Source organism: Haliotis cracherodii, unplaced genomic scaffold (genome assembly GCF_022045235.1).
Source record: "Haliotis cracherodii isolate W230 unplaced genomic scaffold, xgHalCrac1.p SCAF_1, whole genome shotgun sequence".
Classification (NCBI taxonomy): Eukaryota; Metazoa; Mollusca; class Gastropoda; order Lepetellida; family Haliotidae; genus Haliotis; species Haliotis cracherodii.
Genome location: NW_027266264.1, coordinates 9,063,324 through 9,085,098, shown reverse-complemented (window position 1 = coordinate 9,085,098; position 21,775 = coordinate 9,063,324). Strand labels below are relative to the sequence as shown.

General features: G+C 38.1%; 1 protein-coding gene across 1 annotated transcript in view; it reads left to right on the top strand.

The window, feature by feature from the left end:
* Positions 1–21,775, top strand: part of LOC139472118 (C-myc promoter-binding protein-like) — an 82,620-nt gene that overhangs the window by 11,791 nt on the left and 49,054 nt on the right. Inside the window, exon 2 of the mRNA XM_071254534.1 lies at positions 14,908–15,067. The gene's annotated coding sequence lies outside the window, so the exon portion shown is untranslated. The remainder of the gene's footprint in view (positions 1–14,907; positions 15,068–21,775) is intronic.

The window sequence follows — 21,775 nt, the reverse complement described above, 5'->3', positions numbered from 1 at the left end:
ATCGAATATGCAGGGTTACTTAACACTATTTTGATGATACGCACAAGTTTTATTTGTGTAGCATATCAGTAATGTTCGTTGCGTATTTGATACGCTTGGATTTTATTTTACTGCGTATTTCTGCATTTTTTATGCGTATTTCACGCAGATACGCAGCTTATCTGGAGCTCTGAATGAGGAAATGGTGATATTTAGCATTTATGTCCTCATACCTTCTGGAGATTCTCAGGGTAGCTTTCCTGTAAGTTATGATGTTTGTAACAATCAGTTTATGTGGATCAGGTGGTCAGAATCAGTTTATGTGGATCAGGTGGTCAGAATCAGTTTATGTGGATCAGGTGGTCAGAATCAGTTTATGTGGATCAGGTGGTCAGACTGATTTTGCTGGCACAGTGGCGTGCCCTGATGACGTGGATCGTTGCTCTTGCTTGTGCTCACTGTTTTGCCTGATCTACTTGTGGATGTTTCCAGGTGGTCGGGATATCGGTGGGATATTGCTGACAGCAGCATTGAACAACAGTCATTCATATATTTTATTCTATATAATATTTGGTATTGATATGGTATCTCATGTTACTTACATCATGGCAAAGGTATTGTCATACATCGACAATTCGATGCATTCCTGGCAGCCCTAAGCATGCGATACATGCTAAGCATCAGTGTCACTTCACCCTTCTGCTTCAAATTGTTACTGACTTTGAAACTGTTCAGTTATTACGGCAGAGTAGGGTTCAAATGATTCATTAGGAATTCCAGCCTTATAGAAACATGATATTTTATCTGCATCATCTTGATGCATAGCTGCAACACCTGTAGAATAAGTAGCAGGACACCAAGCAGACTTTGTGAAAGGGCTAACAAACAAGTTTGAACATTGCAAGATACTGAATTTATTGACTGCTGGACCCATGAAGATCTGGGGTATAATAGGTCTTCAGCCACCCATGCTTACCGTAAAAGGCGACTATGCTTGTCGTAAGAGGCGACTAACGGGATTGGGTGGTCCGGCTCGCTGACTTGGTTGATGCCTGTCATCGTATCCCAGTTGCGTGGATCGATGCTCATGATATTAATCACTGGATTGTCTGGTCTTGACTCGAATCTTTACAGACCGCTGTCCTATAGCTGGAATATTGTTGAGTGTGGAATAAAACAACAAACAAAACGAACCAAAAAAACTAAACAAACCACATAGTGTTTGACTAATGCCAGTACCTAAGCCAGTAGAGTTCTATGTTGCAATACGCAAGGCTAGTTCATGACACTAGTCATCCCGAGCATGCTCAGTGAAGAAATAGGTGCGTAGGAGTTATATTATCATTCAGTTTCTGTATTGATCTTGGTTGATTGATTTCCCTGGTTTATCGTGAGAGAACTCCCATTGCACTCATTTCATTGATTACTTTCCCATTAATTTGTGTAGTGTTTATGTTCACAGCGAATATCAATCATAATGGTGACTCTGCTGTAGAAATAGACTGCTGTTTGAGGAAATACCTGGAAATGAAACGACCGATTTTGCCATGATGTAATTCTCTTCATGTGTGAAGAGTCATTTCTTTGCAGAAGGGAGTTTGCTTTTATGGCATGAAGCATCGTTTTGTAGCAAACAGGAAACTAGGAACTATCTGCCAATAGGATGATTTCTGTTTACCAGGAAGCATGGACATATATATCATGTTGAAGGGATCAAGGGCTGTTGACATTTCTGTATTGTGTTGTCATTCTGTGCAAGATATGGACAAATCTATCTTGTAAAAAGGTCATATTAGGTTAGCATGGGGGAATATTCTCCAGTTATTCTTCATCATTGCCATGAATACCATGATTACACTACAGATGACATGCAGAAGGCTGTGTTAAACCCTAATTGCTCGCTGACTTTGACAGTGTGCATGATGCAGGATTCAATCTTAGGGACTTGATACAACTGGCACCAGGTGTGTGTTGACATGTAAACCTTGTTGCACCAGACAAAACCAGGTTGCTCCACCTGTAAATTTATCAAATCTGAAACATGCACATAATCTTGAAGTCCCCACACTTTGACGTAAAGCCCAAAAATGAAAGACAAATTACGCATAAGAAATGGATTATTGACTTTGCATGGATTGATAAATAAGCTTACAGAGGTATTGAATGTGTTCAAAGATTAATATGCAGATGTTCGTAAAAAAAAATTGATTTTCTTTTTACATGCACTTTGTGCATGTAGACGTAAATATTTTGTTGTGTTTTTCACTAATAGGTTGCTCTGGTGCATGTGTTATGTAGCTAAATCAAGTTCTGCGTGATGTATCGATTTCTTGATTTCAAATATTTGTTTAAATATTGAAGGTGAATGGTGTTTTTAGTTTGTAAATGACTGACCATAGAAATTGTACGTCTTTTTTTGGACAGTCAAAATTCAGTTTAAAAGTGCTCTGCTATGCTACACGTTTTAATACAATTTAAGACACTTATCCTTCGCTAAATGCACAGACAATTGACAACAATCCTTAAATGAACTACAATACATGTGTGATGCCTTATATGTTTTATGGATAGGAGGCCCTGTTGAATCCAAAATTAGTTTTTAGTGAAGAAAGTCTAACATGCATTGTCCGACCATTGCTTGTGTTTCTTATCAGAACAGAAAAATCACTTGAATCATATTAGCTGCTTTACATTAAGATGTTTCACTAATTCAAACACGCTCTATTACAGCCGATTTGACAAGCAGTGGATATTATTTGCATCCATTCTAAATTTCTATGCATATATTGCATCCAGTAAGGATGGTAATACCTCGACTGACATTTCGTTCCAGACATAAAGTTGTCATTTTGAAAATATATATCTACAAAATCATACAAAATAAAACAACATAAAGTCCATGTGGAGCAATCCTTAATTTACAGCTGAGGCAAAAATTGCGAAATCCGTTTAGACTTGAGTTGGACTCTTTTTTTAGTTTATTCTCTAGGATGTGAGAGACAGACTAGGTAACACCTGCTATGGAATACCTCAATTGCATATTCTACATTATCTTCTAGTACGCCTGTGATCATGATGATAGAGGGCAGGATGAACTGTGACCGTTAATCATGTCATCAAAGTTACTCATGTTAAGTCACATCCTGTCCTTGTCATGTTTCTACCAGTGTCATGTTAACCATGCTAACTCCTAGATGCTATTCATAATCGTTTCCCTGTTAGTCATCTCAACTAAGTACTCAGATGATCCAACAAAGGCGGTGGGAGTCTTAAAGTTCTGTCTAATCCTTAAGGATTAGTGCCCGTTCCCCGCATACAATGAAAGGACCAGTTGCTCCCACTGACACCCAGGATCAACAGTTAATCTACTGGAGTAGTCCTATAATTACTTCGAGCTATTACCAGATTACTAAGTTTATGACAGCCTTTAACCGGTAGTAAATGTGTGACTAATGAGACACCTGATCGGCAGGTGGTAACTTCTCTCTTCAGAAGACAGCCCTGACTGCTCCATGCAACCCTTCGCACTGTGAATCACATTAGATAACTGGCAGTGTGAGGCCCGGCAACCCCATGTTGTCCCAGACGTGTCCAGCCAGACAAATAATAACACTTCGGTACGAATAAATATGCCAGATGACCCATTTCTACAAATAGCTGTTTGCACATTTAACCACTTGTTCAAATGCATGCATATGGGCGGTAGGCGTTGTGCGAGGTGAATCTGACATTCTTGGTGGGGCTGTCATTTCTGAGAGCCAGTGAACGAGCGTGTTGAACAACAACCAGCTCTACACCGTGATACAAAATCTCCATAGCTGAACAGTGAACCCAATTACGGTCATAATACATGCCTATACCATGTGTACTCTAGTTAAAGTTCACCCTGACATGCACTGGCTTGAGGGAGATGAATCATAGCTAGCTAATCAGCTCAGGTAGCTATTACAATACATAGCGATGCTTCTCATGTAATAGATTGTGTGTCATGTGACACACCTGTAGGTTAAAGATGAAGACCACTTCCTCCATGACTTATCTCTCTATGCCACCATGAGTCCTGCTTCATAAAAAAAAGAGCTGTAGAAAATTTGTATTTTTTAAAATATTTTTCATAAAAATCCTTGGTCTAGATGTTACTCAGGCAAATCTAGTTTCGTTGATCATGTTGACTCATCATTTGAAATCAGCAGAGGAGAAATGTTTCTATTTTTTAAAAATACTTTTATTTCAAAGAATTGTTTGCGCCATGATGAGAGCGTTCGGGTGGCCTGATGGTTAAAGCATTTTATTGTCACGTCGAGGACCCAGGTTTGATTTCTGACATGGGTACAATGTGTGAACCCCATTTCTGGTGTCCCCCGCCGTGATATTGCTGGAACGTTGCTAATAATCCAAACTCACTCACTCCACCACAGTGCTATTGCTATATGTTCTGACATTGTGTCTTATTATTGTCATTACTGTATAATATCTTTAACTGTCCCAATGTATAGTGTTTTAATTTGCTTATGTACCCTCCCCCTCATGTAACATATACTGATGGAAATAAATAAGGGAACACTGAAATATATAGGGAAATAAGCTTTACTGTCAGTACATTTGAAATACCGTATTCGATGTAATAAGCGCCCCGCTCTAATAAGCGCCAATGGCGATATTTGCTAAGATATTGGCTAGTGAACAATCCCAATTAGCACCCCTTCCGATTGATCAATGTAAACAAGACCTATTTATTCGTGTATAATACGCACTTGTGTGTAATATGCACCCTCATTTATGGGCAATTAAATTCAGGAAAAAAATATCTGTCGTATATAAACATTTCAGGCTGTCAGCATAAACCACGAAATTTTTCTTTTAACTCTGTTTTTTTCAACAAATAATATTCCAATAAGAGCCCCCTATTTCTAATTTTGAGAGCGCCCTGGGCGCTTATTACGTCGAATGCGGTAGTGTGCATACAAATTCAACACGTTAGAATCAAATGTTGCGATGTGTTTGTGTGCATTGTTTCCCATGTGTATTTGGTAGACAAGGCTGGGAGCCCATGATAGCATAGCATTTTACTGTCTCTAAAACTAAATGTTCCCATATTAATTTCCATCAGTATATAATTCATCTTAAGTGTAACCACTGGGGATGTAGGGATGATGTTTATATAGCAACACCATCAGAAATTAGATGCTTTTGTGAGTCAGAATTGTCTCCAATCTTTCAACAATATTCAAGCAATATCATGGTGGGGGATGGGAAAATGGGCTTCACACATTGTACCCATGTTGGGAATCGAACCTGGACTGTTGATGTGACGACCAAACACTTAAGCCACTAGCCTTTTGATTTAGACTTACTTACATGATTAAGTCTAGACTAACGCATCGTCTCTAAAAATAGATAATTTTGATAGAAACATATAACTTCATTTAATTTGAAAAGGAGCCCCACTGAGATAGGAGATCCCTGAGCCTGAGGAAAATCTAGACTTGCTTCATTTAAGGCTTTTGCACCACTGAAAGGTCTTGGTGGAAGGGAAATAATATGGTTCAGGGACTGTGAGACAGACTAGATTAAGACATAGCGTCGATACTGGTGGAATAATTTTTATTATGTGTTGTTCACATATGTATTATAAATGGAAAAGCAATGCATAGATAGAAAGGAGTAACAGTTTCACCTAGTTTCACTTGAAATCCTGGGGACCCTTGAAATTATGCCACAGTTCTGGGGATGGAATTAGCATGACCCAACTAGTCCGGACTAGTTTTGTTAATGTTAAAGGTATCCTAAGGGTTTGTAGAATGTCAAACATTTGGGGGGTATGCCTATGTGTTATCACTGTTCCGGCTAGTAGACATTCTTGGTTAATTTCCACCCCTGTGGTTGGAGACAAGCAGGAAGTCATTATTAGACTGCAGTGGTGGTAAGAGTCTTACTGCCTTCAAGGATATTAGTTAATGGGCGTTGTGCCGATATTTTGACAGGATTTCACTAAGCATCAATTTTGACATTCTACATTGTACTTTAAATATATTTTAGGTACTTTTTGTTTCTGACAGTTTATTTATGTAGCGTCTTCTAACCAAGTTACAGCACAGAATCCCCGGTTTGCCTTCACATGATACACTTGAAGAAGGACAGCTCTTAACTAACGCCAGGCGGGGGATGTAATTATGAGCCTTTGTTCAGGCTGCTAATACTTTCTGCCTCCAAGTCTTTGATCTGCCCATATGATTGCTTCTGTTCTTCCCTAAGCAGGCAGTTGTGAATTGCCAGGAGACTTCAGCACTGATATAACACCACATTTGCCCAATTCAGCATATTCAATGCTGTCTTTGAATTCCCTTGAACCTGTGTCCTGTATCAAAATTAAGAATGAGTTTTTGGACATTATTTCGATTTGCTGGATGAAAATAGGATGCTAAGCTTGGTTTGCATTGCATATAGAGTGAGACTATCTTGAATGGCAACATTTTAGCGTTTACACATGAAAGAAAATGAAAATCTGTCTGTCTGCCTGCACATTCTTTTACTGAAGTAAAAGTATTTATTGAAGGAACTAAAATTCTGACACCCTCATCATGCTATTCCCTGTTCTTTTGCCAACACCAAACAAATTGTCAACAGATGCCAACTTTTATGCATATATACAGAGTTGAGCGGACAGTGTTTTCTTTTGGTTTCAAGGAGTCAAAACTTTGTGTACAAATTAAATCAAACACATGTTGCTTCACGCAAACAATTGCAGTGAAGTAACTCTCTTCTCATTTAACTTTGATTGGAAAACAGCCTGTTTTGTGTTGAAAGTAGTGAACAGACTGACAAAGATGTGTACCTTACACAAATTTTACATACTTTATTTACACACCTAAGTTGATTTTCATGTGAAAGCATAGTAAATTTACATATACACACGTATGTATAGTTACACATGTACAAAATTACTTACGTTTGTAACTGTTGTGGATGTGAACGGGGTAATAGTGACTTCTCTGACCATGCTGACAAAAGACCCACCTCAGTTTTTTCAGAAGTCATTGGTTGAGACGACATTGTTATAACTAGCTGGCTGAATCAGGCCCTCCTCTCCTATCAATTCCGATGATGCTTCTTTTCATTCAAAAGCCACCAGTCCAGGGTTGATTATTTGCAGTCTTTGGGAATATTGCTGACTGTGTCAGAATACCATATTGACTTACCTGCTCATAAACCTTCTCCAACAATGCTCTTGTAGTAGGCCTTTTTTCCCAGTTATCACACTGTCCATGACAGACGTTTCTTGTTTATTAACTATCAATCGCCGAAGAGAAGACATATTTGTGTTTATCCTGTATTTGCCAACATTCACGATGGACGGGACACATTCCGTTTAGGTACCTCATTGGTGTATCACATGACAATGATAACAGCACAAGCATTGGGATATTGGAAAAGCCAGACAAGGGTGAAATGCTTTGATTGACACGTTTTTGGTTTCTTGCCAGAACTAGACATTTCTCGATATTTCATATTGGTCTGTCTGCCTTGTGTGAAATGAAGGTGTACATCTTGAACTTTGGAATGATACGAGAGAGTGAAAGGTGTCTGTTCATGACATTTCCAGCACTGTATTGTCAGCTTTCTTCCCTATAACAGGGATACATCATGCATCAAGCAGGGTTAGAAATTGGCACTAGTCCTGTAGTCCTTGCAAAACTGCCCAATAGTTAAGGTATCATAAGAACCAGTAGAAATTTGCCATTTTTAAGGGTTTTGCTATATGTTATCATTATAAGGACTAGTAGACTAAAACTGTTACTTTCTACGGCTGCATCAAGGATCACAAGAGTTATTGTGTTTTTATTACATTCATGCCTGTAACTAAATGGAAAATTTTACCTTTTTGTTGAACATTGAAGTATATTTGTAGTGTGTGTCAATAAAACTGTTTTTGTCATCTTGTTGAAGAAAATGCGACTTCCTTGACGACTGTAATTTAGAAATACTGATGACATTTCAATGTATTGCCCTATTTTTTCTCTAACTGCAGTCTTCAGGACCATAATCCAATTTAGAACAGGTGATTGGGATCAGGGCATTTTTTTTTCTTTCTAATGAAATCTTTTTTTGGTAAGCTGTAACCATGGGAACAGCATGTAGGTATGAACCTGATCAAGAGTGAAAGACAAATTAACAGACTTTTTTTCAACTGCCATCCAGTTCAAACCTTACAGGCATTGGTAGTGTTACAGGCATGATTAGATGAGGTAGTCGACAGAGAAGAAACGAGAGACATTACTGAATAGGAGTGAGCTGTTGCTTCATGTTGATACTGAGGTGTGTATGACTGACATGCTTTGTCGCGAATGTCGATAAACAAAGCTTATTGCACATGACCTGTTTGAGGTATATTAACATGTGCTACCTATGACGCAGGTCGTGTGGAAGGGGGAGGGATCACTGGCTTTATTACCTGCTTGATTTATGGCAGGTGACGTGATACTCAACAGTTTGTAATTGTCCTTTATATCTAACCCTTGTGCCTTGAATCCATGCATTTTTTCTAGGCCTTGCGTTAGTGTCTAAATGACATCTAGGCCTAGAATCAGTGCCTTGTATCAAGGCCTAGAATCAGTACCTTGTATCCAGGCCTAGAATCAGTACCTTGTATCCAGGCCTAGATTCAGTGCCTTGTATCAAGGCCTAGAATTAGTGCCTTGCATCAAGGTCAAGAATCAGTGCCTTGCATCAAGGCCTAGAATCAGTGCCTTGTATCAAGGCCTAGAATCAATGCCTTGTATCAAGGCCTAGAATCAATGCTTTGTATCAAGGCCTATAATCAGTGCCTTGTATCCAGGTCTATAATTAGTGCCTTGTATCAAGGCCTAGAACCAGTGTCTTGTATCCAGGCCTAGAATCAGTGCCTTGCATCCAGGCCTATAATCAGTGCCTTGCATCAAGGCCTAGAATCAGTGCCTTGTATCCAGGCCTAGAATCAGTGCCTTGTATCCAGGCCTAGAATCAGTGCCTTGTATCAAAGCCTAGAACCAGTGACTTGTATCCAGGCCTAGAATCAGTGCCTTGTATCCAGGCCTAGAAACAGTGCCTTACATCAAGGCCTAGAATCAGTGCATTGTATCAAGGTCTTGAATCAGTGCCATTGTTATCAGTGGCTTGTATCAATCCTTGTATCCAGGCCTTGTATGCTGACCTTGAATTTGTGTCAATTTATCAGCTGCTTGTATTTAGGCCTTGTGTCAATGACTTGTATGCTGACCTTGAATCACTACATCATAGCTACAGTTGTTTCAAGTACTGATGTTAACACTGGCTTGTGTCAAGGCCTTGAATAAGTTCAATGCCATATACCAAGGTATTTTCTAAGTCACTCTGACCAGTGAAGGGTAGAGAATAGATCTTCAGCAACCCATGCTTATCGTAAGAGGCAACTAACGGGACCAGGTGGTCAGGCTCGCTGACTTGGTTGATGCATCCTACAGTCATTGTATCCCAATTGCGTAGCTCGATGCTCATGATGTCAATCACTGGATTGTCTGTTCCAGACAGGATTATTTACAAACGCTGTCATATAGCTGGAATATTGCTGAGTACAGTGTAACCAACCAACAAACAAACAAACAAACAAAATTAAGTCAATCTATTGCCAATATGAAGCAGTGCAACTTCACATGTGTATAAGCATTCTGTGTGGATTAATGTTGATGTATGCTAATAGATGATTGAGGTAGCCCAGTTTCGATGTTATTGGAGCATAAAGTGATCCATTTAGTGGACTGTCTCAGGATCTCAACATGCTCAATAGATCAATTATGGCCCTTCCATTTTAACATGTTCAATGAGAATTTGTCATTGCTTCAGACATTGTTTGAGATTCTGTCACATTCTTATCAACCATACAGTATGAGGAAATCTTGAAGTTTGGATATTACACAGGCCATGACAGTAAAGACAACTGTTCACAGTGTATTTTAGATTTGAGATTTGGCGCCTGTTATCCATGAAGTAGATGGGGACACAATTATAAGTCTACATTATGTTGTGATAACAACAGTATGTTATAGTGCTGTGCAATCGCCTCTGTGGTGTAGTGGCTGGAGCATCTGTCTGAAGAGCAGGTCTGTGGTTCGATCTCCAGGACACCTCATATTAAAAGATGTTGAAAGATGGTTCTTGTTTTTACCCTGCCTGGCACTTGGCATTCAGGGCATAAAACAAGGACTGATAGGATTAGGAATCAATATAATTTGAGTAGGTATCCTTGTTAAAGTGCAGCTAGCACTGTAAAACTGGCATTAGCACGCAAGCTGATGCACACATATATTTTTTGTGCACATGGCTATTTAAGTGAATCTTGATGCCAGATTAAACACTGTTCAACCTCCTGGCATTAGAAATTGGCACTAAGTCCTGTAGTCCTTGCCAAACTGCCCAATTAACTATTATAAGGACTAGTAGATATTTGCCTGTTTTAAGGGTTTTGCTATGTTATCATTATAACAGGGCTCAATTTAGGAATTTTTTTATATGGGCACTTATATGAAAATTTCAAATATTCTAGAGGTACGCACATACAACACAATTGTATTTGAAAATGTGGACCTTTTTTCAAATTTAGCGGCTAAAAGCACAAGGCCCCACCCTAGAATTATCCCTGTTATAAGGACTAATTGGCAAAAACTGTTAGTTTCTTTTGCTGCCTCACTTATTGTGCTATGCCTGCTTGTGCAGCTGGCCATTTGGCACAATACATGTGCATGTATTATTTAGTACAGAAGACATTTGAGGCATTGAATGTAGTATTACTTCAGTCAGCAGTTGCATCCCTTAAAACCATGCTGGGATCTGCATGTCGTGAGTTCAGTTCATCTGAGACAATGCAGTTCACTACAGGTGTCAGAATCATACCAATCATGGGTTTGAAAGTGCCCAGACTGTGAGTCTTGTCTTGTTAGTAGGGCTGCAACGAATACAGTGTGAGGCGAATACGATTCATATCACGAATATAGGGTAACGAATACGAATATCAATTAACAATTACAATAACAATAACAAGTCAGCAGTTTATGTATTATTTATTATATTCAGTGAAACAATATCATAAATTATTTGACATTGTTTGTTAATTATTAATAAAATGTACATTTATACACTGCACCTATCCAGGTACTAGTATCTGCTCAAATGCGACAATAACCAGCGACAACAATACTGTCAAATTAAATATTATTAGAGTGTTGTCATTGAAAGAAATCTATGCATATAATATATTGTTATGGATATTTTTAGGCACAGGGTATGTAAATATACATGATAGCATATTCATAAATATTCGATTCTAGTGGCCATGAATAACGAATTCAATTCATGAATGGTTATGGTTCGATTCACCGAATACGCGAATGAATCATAACAGCCCTACTTGTTAGCGCCATAGCCGTTCTCAGTGCTCTCACCAAAGTGGTAAATGTCTTACACCAGATCCACACTGGGCAAGTGTTCCAAATTAGCACCCGTAGGCCAGTGGAAGGTAGATCTTCTGTTGGGCTCAAAGTTAAACTTTGTATGGGTCCTTATGGCCTGTAGTAAATGTATGTGTTGATTTATTTGTCACAATATGCTTCAGTGTTTTGAATGAGGCTCTGAATAGCTTAGATGGGACCTGCAGCTTCTAAAGTCTATGGGTCCTGATGGCAGCCTGGCAATTGTTTTAATTTCAAACACTGCATTGGGCTTTTCTCTGACATAAAGCTGTGATGAAACTGCAATGGTGTTCAGAGTAGTGTGGAACCAACTCGCTCCTACCGATACCCAGTTCAGTTCAGTTCAAAGTAGTGAAAGTGTGGAAGCTGTCATTTGGCTGTCTCCAGTACTGTGCTGACATGCTGTAATGATTATCTGACATGCTGCTCACAGCTGTCGTAGACCCCAACTACTTGTGTTTCATTCGTCCACTCGGTATCCCCCTCTGCTGTGATCACAGATCCATGGTCACCGAGTCCAGTAGACCCTCTTTCTTTATAGTAATAAATTCCAGATTCGAAAACCTACCAGACATTCAACTGATGTTTACTGTGGTTAATCAACTTGTTTTTAATATTTGCCTAAGTACACAATATTTGTAAACAACATGAACAAGGAAGTCAAAAATCCAAAATAACATGCACTGGACATGCTTGAGTATGCACATAACATCACAATTAACATTTCCAACTGGATCATTTGTGTGAGTCCCATGGGAGGGAGTCAAGCATGCTTTTATCTGCATCAATTTTTAATTCGAGTGAGTGTAGATTTGAGTATTCTCCCTAGATGGCCTGATCATGACAATGTAGCAAGTGTTAAATCAACTCAAATGTGCATACATAGCATATGCTGAACAAGACTTACTGAGAATCTCATTAAAACAATTTGATCTACCTGGTGAATCCATGTGGCTATTTGGCTACAATTTTGATAATTATGTACTCATGAGGCTGCTGGATACTGCTGATACAGTGTATTGTGATGTATCATGCTGACTGGTGACTACTTGAAGTATTACTGATATGCTAATGATTGGCCACATCTGGCAGCATACAGCCATGACAATATGTCGAGGAATAAAATGACTAATACCAGTCTCAGATGAAAACAGTCGTACTGAATATGCTAGAATTTGTCATAAATGGCATCATAATTTCAGTAGATTTTAGTGTTACTGTGTATCAACCTAAGACATGATAATGGTATTGAAAGTTGTATCATGAAATTGAATACCCCCAAAATACAGTAAGGTCATGATACGATACGTATCACGATACATAGGTCAGTCACAATACGATATGTTTCGCGATACTTATATTTACATCAAATTGCATGGAAACTTCTTGACAATAAATATTTCAGAGCAGGTTCAAAAGAACAAGCAAGCTATGGCCACATGTTTGTTGTGGCTATTTTTAGTAGTGAACTTTAAATGCTAATTACAACACATTTTGCAGTATCAGCAGCTATAGTCTGTATCAGTAAACGAAGAGTAAATAATTTATTTCCGCAAATGTACCATCTTGTATCGATACAGAAAAAAATATATATCTTGTATCGTATCATCACATGAAAATTCATGGTGCACCGATGTTTCGTTTAACCCGTTATTGATATGGAGAGTTCATCACCAAATTTTGAAAATGCTAAGCATCTTTAAACTGCAACCATGTTAATGAACCATTACTGAACAGTTCTGTATTACACAGCATGATGTATGGATACACATTAGAAAAGGGACAGACACCTTGTGTCAAATCCATCTGGTTCCCAACTTAATTTCTACTTGTGGTTACCTAAACCATGGTTACATAACATGATTTTTGAAAGCAAGCATCTACCTAGTGTTCCAAATTATCTTTAGACTCTGGACTTAAAGACTGTGTCCTTTTCTGATCTTGAGGAACAGTATCCTGGTCCATGTATTCTGGTGTCACGGTTTCAGGGTGGTTCATATTCTAGGACATTCATGTATTGTCATAAAAAACCCACTATTTTTTAAAAATTTGGTACACATATGAAAGAAGGACATCTAAGGTTGATAAAATTGTGACAAACTCTTTGCAAAAAACTTTTAAATTTTCTAGCCCGAATTTGTGTTTTGGCATTATTTTCAGTAGATTTTAGACTTAGTGAATAGAGTAGTGTCAGCTCATCTTACTTGACCAGAAAAAATATTACTTCACACGGGCTTCGGACTTGTGTATTAAGTCGCAGACTGTCCCAATGCCATTTGTCTCCTAACAAAATGCCTTGTTGTACAGACCTCCAAGTCTGTATGATGGATCTTAGTGTTGTGGAACATATGGAATTGATAGCTGTAGTTAGCTGCTGTCCAGGATGCAGTAACTCATTACCATCTGACTCACCTGAATAGGCAAGAGTAAATTACATTCCTTTATGTAGTTTCCATTTCACTATACTTTCATAACATTGCTAGATAATTGAATAAATTTATCTTGTTATGATTAGCCCCACTGGTCATGTGCCAGTGAAGCCTTCAATTTGGTCAATAACAAGTAGGTCAAAAGTTGCAGGGATGATCTTTTGACTAAGCCTTGTAATGTTTTCAAATATGGGTCAAAGGATATAATTCCAGTCCAGTATTGTTTCAAATACACTGGCAAGTTCTACACTATAACCACTCCCATCTTCTGAATGCATGACATGGACATGCTGGTAAGACGGGAAGGTTAACCAGCCAATTGTTCCACTAACAATGTATTACTTAAGGTCACAGGATAATGGATCAAGCTAGGTTGGAATTTGTGTTGATGGCAATTTATTTTTGCAAATATTGAACAAAGTGACAAAATGAGTCGGTAAACATGGTAAAGATGCATACTGTATGTAAAAATATGTTGAATCTGAATACCTTGGTCACTGAAATAAGTTTAATGGGCAAATTTGTTAAAATTAATTTATCAAAATACCATGACTATAGAATAATTTGACTTTTGTTTTGGAACATTAGCCTATTGACTGTTAGCATGTTTCATAGCATGTTTGGTTTTATTTGTTTTTCTCTATTTAACTATGACTAACTCACTCTATTACCATGTTTTATCTGTTTGTTTCCAACTTTTCTAACTGAAAAAAGTAATGAATAATTTCACATTCTACATGCGAGTTTTACGGCAACTCTGTCCCAGCACAGGCGATAGTTTTGTCAGTCAAGCTCATGTGCAGTGTGCCTATATCAACATCCTCTTGTAAACATTCTGAGCCAAACTAAAAGATTTATGCTGTATTTTCCCCTGCAGTGCATCAATGAGACCTTTTATGTTTCAAGATTCTGACACAATGATAACCACTGCTGTCCTATGCACCCAGCAGGATGAACAAACTCATTGATATTTATTTGTTTTTTACCTTGAAATGATAAAATATTTTCTTTGTTTCCAGGTTGTCCCAGACAAGCAGCCATGCTGATGCTGTGTCGCGGTGCGAGCCATATTCCGAAGTGAAGATGAAAGGGAGAATAGAAACATGTGGCTGTGCATAAACCACTGCTTCAAGTCCCACTAAATCAAGGAATACCCTTTCACTAGGAACGTTCAAATCTGTAAGTGAATTCTGTTCCTTCATGTGAAATAACGTTCTGGTTTAAGTAATTGCACTCTCTCTGAGATTCTCAAACACTCTTACAATTGGAAGTTCTGAACTCAAACCTTTTAATGTACCCGTGTTGATCTTATGGCCTAACAATATGCAGTCTGTGCCAAAATAATTGAGTGTACCAGCTCGGGTATGGCTCTCAGGATACCTTCGCTAACATTTGTTTTTATATGGACTATTTTTAGCTGAGCTTACAAGACCGAACAGATTTTTACTTGACTCTGTTTTCAAACTAGTGGCTAAAGTTGAAGACTGATTAGGTACACAACCTTTTTAGGCCATAGAACAGGGTTTTGTAGCAGAGTGGTGAAAGCTGTTGTCACACCAAAGAGTTTTATTCCCCACTTGGTACTCTGCATGAAACACTTATTTTGCCAACAGTGTCTTAAGCATGTTCAAACCTTACTCATTTGAAATTAGTGCATACATGACAGTCAGATTTATCAGTAAAAATATTTGCCAGCAAATCTGGATGGACTACTGTTGGTTGATATGGAAAATGAATTCACCCCCTCCGGTACTTGATGCTTCCCTGTGAGGCGCTCAACATTAAGGGGATTAACAAGCAGTTGTTGGCTCAGGGGTGTAGTGTGTGCCACAATAAAATCGGCATTAGCCCAGGATAGTACAAGCAGCCACATGCATGAACATGACTATGTAAGTGCAATAATCTTGGAACGCAATGTAAAAACTCCAAATCCTTCTCTCCTCACATGAGAGCCGACTAGGTTAGTTGGATATTTGTGATCAAGCTTTGTGACTTGGATTGGGTCATTGTGACCCAGTAGTATAGATTAGTACTCATGTTTTCACTCAATGGTTTGTGTAGTTATTTACAGGATGTTGTTGGCCATTGATTGCCGTAAAAGGCGATCGTTTGGTCAGGCTTGCTGACTTGGTTGATGCATGTCATCGTATCCCAATTGCATGGATTAATGCTCGTGGTGTCAATTATAGGATTGTCTGGCCCAGACTGCATTATTTACAGACAGCTGTCCTATAGGTGGAATATTGCTGAGTGGCTTTAAACAACAAACAAACAAACAAAACACTTGCTGACTCACTGAAATGTTCAGACAGACAGCATGTGTGTAGTGATCAGCAGTTAATGTGTGATGTCTTTAATGCTGGACTCATTTGATGAACAAAATAGATTTTCCTGGGTGCTGAATAAGGTTGTGTTTGTGTGAGTTAAATATGGGATGTTGTTGAGGCTGTAGTGAGTGTATACTTATTGATTTTGTTGGGAGTGAGTATGTGGCAAGATCTTTGTAGGTAGGACACAGATGGTCATCGTTACAAAGACTTTGGCTTGTTCCGTTATTGATTACAGTGCACTTGGCTACTGCTGTTTGTCAAAGAAGACAAGTATTATCCCAATCCTCACCACCACCGTCTGCTTTACATTTTTTTCCACTTTTTTCTTTACTGGAGATTTATCTGCAGTGATCATGGAGATATGATTAAAAAGTTACAGGAAATCACATGACTCCCTTTGAATCACAGGAGCCCAAGGTTCCTGATACATTTTGTGCAGGCATGTTTGTGATATGTTCATGTCATGAATGCTTGGCCACATCAAAAGAATGTATGATGTTGTGTGTCTCATCTTGCATTAAAGACTTGCAAAAGGCACTGCGTGGGCTTGATGTAGCAGCTGCAGATTCAGCAGCATTATGTGGCAATCTGTATCACTGTATTATTTCAGATTGCACTGATTGTTTCTTTGAAATAAGACACGTTAGGCACAAGTGGGGTGCATTCTTTATTGTAATTGCATTAAAGTCCAGATCTTTTTAATATGAAAGAGGGGTGTTTGATAGTGGAATAAGCGGATAAATTAATTATTTTAGTCAAAACTTTGGATTTCTGTTCCTGTTTTTTGTGTGATGGTTTTCAGATTTATCTCGGATTCTAAAGCAATGCCATTGGAGGACAAATCAGGAAAAATCATGACATTGTAAAGATCAAAAGTGGATTTTTACTTGGATGTTACTATTTTCAAAATTCTGAGGAATTGGGAAAGTTTAAATTGAAATTGAGAACTTTTGCAGTCATTTTTTTTGCAGACTTAGATAGAACACTGCTGTAGGAATTGAACTGCAGTGTTGTAACTTGTATAGCTTGCTTTGTAAGTGAGGATCATCAGTTTAGCAATAGTAATGAATTGTGCTCACCCCATGTGGATTACAGACATGTGGATTACAGAGGAGGTGACCGTGTGGGTGTAGGCTGGGGGGGTAGCATGCAAGAGGCAGACATTTACAAAAGAACCCACCCACCAAAATAGTTCGGATTGAAACTACTTTCATGTGAAGATATCATTGTGATTGAGGTACCTTATTTAAGTTATTTTTACCGCTATTGTTTATCAGCCATGAAAAAAATGCAATGGTGCGCAGTTTATGGTGCCGGCAGTATAGATCAGATATAGCATTATTTAATCCCCTTGATAAAGAAGAATTGGTAATGCCATAAAGATTATGACAACTGCTAAGTGTTAGTAAACTTTTGGACTAACAATATTGCATAGTTAGTGCTAAAATTCTGATATACTTCGACCAAAACTTGCCCACTTTAATATATTGTCAAACATTATCAGTGGATAAGAAGGATTAACTTTTCTCACTCACTCACTCACTCACTCACTCACTCACTCACTCACTCACTCACTCACTCCCTCACTCACTCTGTAATTTTGATTCAATTCAGTTGAAAAGGTTGACTGGACTTTGAAAGCAGTTGTTCACTGTAAAACCTAAACATTTGAATTCATTTAAGGAAGACAAAAAAAAACAGACAGCATCGTAATTAACCAAACTCATGGAATGCTGGAATAGATTCTCTAAGGAAAACCTATTAAAGTTATTGTAAATAACTTTTGTGGAGCAAGATGTTTCACCTGGGAGCCTGTGAAAAGCTGACTGCAAATACAACAACTGGAGCCTGGTTGGCTGTGGCAGGTAGCGGAGCTCGGCTCTGTGTTGCGAGGCCATCCTGAGACACACAGGCAATGAGACAAACATCACTGATGCTGGTTACACTGCTTCATGCATGCATACTAAAGAAATGCTCATGTTAGTTTACTTTGTGAAATTTGTGTTGAATTCCTATTTAGAAATGTAAAATTCCCTGTTTTTATCTGCTGGTATCATCACTATGTGGATATTATCCTGACTATTTCATTGGATATGACTTTGAACTTAATCAGAGTTCTAGATAAGCTTTTGGTTTAATAAGAGCATTCACCTGATGAAGGAGTAAGCATGTGCTCCAAAACGTTGTGTTGACATCCATAAATTCTCTTCCTTATGCCTTTCAAAGACTTGAAGCTTTTGGATACTTGGGTATTTTACCAGACGTATGATTTTGATTGGGTATCCAGAAGTTTTAGAGGGTGTTAAAATTTATTTTAGCCACCTGTTTCATGACATTTGGTTATTTTAACCTGTTTCGTAACCATTCCTGTAAATCATTTAAAACTATATGAAAAGTAGTATACCAGTCTGTGTCTGATTCTTCTTCGGGAAGCCATCTTTGTTTCCAAAACCTAGCATTGTAAGAAAAGCACTATTTTTTAGATCACCAATCAACAAGTGTTTAAGATACATTGACGAGGCAGATGTGCTTCTCAATTGGAATCTATTGGTATTCAAGTTTTTTGTCGCACAGGATTTTCCAAATGTAACTGTCTACCAGTAAGTGAATTTCACGATCGTCTGATACACAATCATTTTATCTAACAGTTGTAATATATCGTTTAATCTACATGATCTAATAATTGTAATATATGCATCAGTTTTATTTCAAAGCATATTTATTGTTTTTGTTGCATAGCATTTGTTTTGTCTGCTTATTTCAAATTATTTAATCCATATTTTACGCAAATACGCAGGTTATCTTGAGCTCTGACTTAATTATTAAACATGTTGACATATGAGGTGGTGTTGAAGAAGTGTAGGCGTGTGTGTTATGACTCAGTGGACGGGTAATAAAGTGTATTTATTTCCTGATTTTCTTATATTTCCTATACATTTCCACAATGTAATCTCATATTTAGACTTTACAGTGTGCAACAGCTTTCGGAATCCAATGAAAAGGAACTGATATTTCCAAAACCATGTAGTCCCCGAACTCTTTGTTTCCTAATTGTTTTCTCATGAACAAAAACATTTGTCACCTCTCTTTAGAAAATTAGACTTGGTTTTGTAATAGCTGACATCTTCGCCACATCAGACTTTGACTGTTACATGTGTATCTTTGAGGCATATGTTTGATTGATTTTGTCCCACTAGTCTCTGTATATGACCTGTGACTGTTTATGTAGATTACTGGTTCAACAATAGTATTTGTTAGTCACAGACTCACCAGCAAGCTCTGACTAATATGTGCATTAAGTCCAATGATATAGCCTTTTCAGATCCGATCTGTCAAAATACATTTCGATAGTGTGTGTTGCCTTTGTTTCCTAAGCCCAAGGAGAAGGAAAACGTTGCTGAGCAAGCGGAGTTCCCACTGGCTTTTGAAACTGCCAGTCCTACTGGACTGGCAACTCTAAAAAGTACCAGTCCCCCCGAATTTATGTCAGGCGCAACTTTCAACAAATAAAAAACGTGTGAAATTTACCTGATTTTAATTCTGTCAACATCATGTTCAATGCAATGATGTCATCTCTGAAGAAACTTAGTTAGATGTACACATCATTTAGACATTCACCTTGTCAATATGGCTGAAATATTGCCGATGTGACGTAAAGCATTAACTCACTCACTCACTCACTCACTCACTCACTCACTCAGACATTCACCAAAGTACAGTTACAATTGTCTCTTTTTTTTAAATATTTCGAGACTAAGTCACTACAAATATATATTCATCCTTGAAGAAAAGCTAAATGTTATTTCCTTGAACTAAAATTAGACAAGGGGAAACCCTGATGGTAACAGACAAGCTGACTTTGTTTCGAAAAATATACTTGTATGAATATTGCCAATGTTTTGTTCAACAACAAATATTTATTATGTACTTTACTTGCCGGTCCACAGGGACTGGCAGTCACATGAATTACCGGTGCAAGGCTAATTTTACCAGTAAAAAAATGGTAATTACCGGTAAACGGGAACACTGGCAAGCTTAGTAGGTGTTAGTATCTTTTCACATGGTAAAACAATCATATGACTTGAAAAGTACTCATTTATTACAACAAATTTGTGTTGACAAAAAATGTTTAAAATCATCTCTAAAATTTGTCAAGAGAAAATTGCTGACAGTGTAAAATCATTGTTCATCCCAGGTAGACCCTGCTGAATTTGACTGTATTTCATATTTGTCCTGAATGATGTACCACCGTGAAGATCTTCAGCGACCCATGCTTGTCTAAAGGGGCGACAAACAGGATTTGGTGGTCAGGCTTCCTGACTTGGTTGATGCATGTCATTGTATCCTAATTGTGTAGATTAGTGTTCATGATATCAATCACTGGATTGTCTGGTCCAGACTCGGTTGGTTACAGACCACCGTCATATGGATGGGATATTGCTGAATGCGACATAACCAACAAACAAACTAACAAAAAAGTCAACCTAATTCCAATATGAAGCAGTCAACAAACAAATTATCAAATATCACCTGCCTGCAGAGGGCACACACTGTGACACAGATGTAGTGTCCAACTGGCTTTCAGCTTTCGCAATCTCTACGTGTACTCAATATTCTGCTGCAATAGGAAGTACTGGGCTAATACAATTATATCATTCAGCATGAGCATTAGAGCTACTTTTTCACCCATACAAATGACATTTAATCCCTTTTCTATCCTGATTATCTGAAATTTCACTTCCCGTTACACAATTTATCACTCAAATATGTTGTCATATTAAAAAAAGTGCCATCATTCATGATGGTTACACTTTTTCATGAATATATTTTATTAAGTCTTAATTTGTCTTGAAAATGTGACAGTAGCTATGAAGAGAGGGGAAACATCTGCTTTATGTCAGTTGTTTCCTGTCAACTGTTGAGCAAGATATGCAAAACACAGCTCATGTGTCGGCTTTTATTTGTCCATTTGACCTTTAGACATGATGCTATATTCACTGCTGTTACCACAACTACTCAATGATCTCATTGACATGCCTCCAGTCTCGTGGTAGATTGAGAGAACAGTGCTTTAGGGCGCTGCAAATCTTTTTGTGTGTTTGAATTTCATATTCACTGTGATTATCAACCTTGGTTTGCTATTTTCAGAAAAGTGATAAATATAACATTAATGATTTTATGTCATATTGGGATTACCTCGGACATAAAGCAGACATAATCATGATGATGTGATAAAACTGAAATATCATTCAAAGCAACGATAAATCCAACTCACTCACTCACTTTCTCACTATGTCCAACCTGTGGTGGATGTTGTGCCCAGGACCTGCCCAGTGTTGTAAGGCAGCTGGCTGGCAGACATCAGTGGCACTGCAATGAAGATGTTGACATGCCATTGATGCAGGCTAGTGTCATGGAATCAGGAAACAAGCACCTGTTGAACATTCCTTCATTAGGGTGACAGCAAACATGGCTTAGGTGATACATTCCACATTACTGTGGCCTGCCAATGTCTCTCCAACTGTATAACTGTATAAAGTGTATGTAACATGTGTTG